Here is a 1,845-nt window from a genome sequence, read left to right on the forward strand (position 1 = left end):
CATGCATATGTTAGTTTTCCACAAAAAGGTATCTTATTAATATAATGGTGCATTCTCGACCATCTCGTGAATAAGTAACAAACACCTTGCCAGGTCAAAGTACAGTACGTCAGATTCACTATGAACGTAGCACTGGGGATAGGTGGAAGCACAGCCGAACAGGCCGGTCTGTTCCCCTTAAAGGGAGTCCTTGACTTTTTCCACATTTTGGTACGTTATAGCCTTATTCTAAAATTGATGCAATTTGTTTTACCTCAATCTACACACAATATCCAACAATGACAAACAAAGAATATATCACATTTACATAATATCCTCTGAAGAATCGTACCATACACAAATCTAACTGCCTGTAGCTAGGACCTGTAGAAAAGATATGCATATTCTTGATACCATTTGAAATTAAACACTGTGAAGTTAGCAGAAATGTGATTTAGCAGAATATTACACATTCGATCTGGTAAAAGGTCACACAAACAAAAAAACACTTTTTAAAATTATTTTTTTTACGCCTTTGAAATGCAAGAGAAAGGCCATACCTCAAATAGGAGGCCAAGTGTCATTTTGATTTTTGCCACCAGATGGCAGCAGAGTTTGTGCAAAGTTTTAGACTGATCCAGTGAATAATTACATTACCGCACAATATTTTGTATCAAGTCTGCCAGGAGTTTGTCCAACTATACCGAAATGGTCAATTGATACATTTTCAAGTACCTAACTATAGAGAACATACAAAAATTCCATGGTAATATAACATTTTCCTTCAGAGGTGAATGTATCAAACCATTCACTGTGATAAAACGTTTTTGTTGTTGTACAATCTCCTCAAACAATAGCATGGTATTTTTTCACTGTAATAGCTATGGTTAATTGGACACTGCAGTTAGTTTAACAATATTTTAAGCTTTCTTCCCATATAAGACATGCCTATGTCCTGGAAAGTTTCCTGTTGTATATAACGTAATTCTAGTCACATTAGCACACAGTAGAAACAATCGTCCCGGTTTAGGGACACCCATCCCGTGGAGCATAAGTATACAGACCATTTACTCAGTACTTTCTTGAAGCACCTTTGGCAGCGATTACAACCTCAAGTCTTTTGGGGTATGACAATACAAGCTTGGCACACCTGTATTTGGGTAGTTTCTCCAATTCCTCTCTGCAAATCCTCTCAAGCTCTGTCAGTTTGGATGGGGAGAGCTGCTGCACAGCTATTTTCAGGTCTCCCCAGAGAGGTTCAATCGGGTTCAAGTCCGGGCTCTGTCTGGGCCACTCAAGGACAGTCAGAGTCTTGTCCTGAAGCCATTCCTGCTTTGTCTTGGCTGTGTGCATTACAAGCATACCCATGATGCAGCCACCACTCTGATTGAAAATATTGAGGGTGGTACTCAGTAATGTGTTGTATTTGATTTGCCCCAAACATAGCACTTTGTAATCAGGACAAAGAATGTATTGCTTTGCCACATTTTTGCAATATTTCTTGTTGCAAACAGGATGCAGGTTTTGGAATATTTGTATTCAGTACAGGCTTCCTTCATTTCACCTAATTAGTCAATTAGTTGAGTATTGCGGAGTAGCTACAATGTTGTTGATCCATCCTCAGTTTTCTCCTATCACAGTCATTAAACTCTGTAACTGTTTAAAATCATCATTGGCCTCATGGTGAAATAACAGTGTTTTCCTTCCTCTCTGGAAACTAAGTTAGGAAGGATGCCTGTATCTTTGTAGTGATTAGGTGTATTGATACACCATCCAAAGTGTAACTACCATGCTCAAAGGGATATTCAATGTCTGACTTTTTTTACCAATCGACCAATAGGTGACCTTCTTTGCGAGGCATTGGAA

Source organism: Oncorhynchus kisutch, linkage group LG16, assembly GCF_002021735.2.
Source record: "Oncorhynchus kisutch isolate 150728-3 linkage group LG16, Okis_V2, whole genome shotgun sequence".
NCBI classification, from domain to species: domain Eukaryota; kingdom Metazoa; phylum Chordata; class Actinopteri; order Salmoniformes; family Salmonidae; genus Oncorhynchus; species Oncorhynchus kisutch.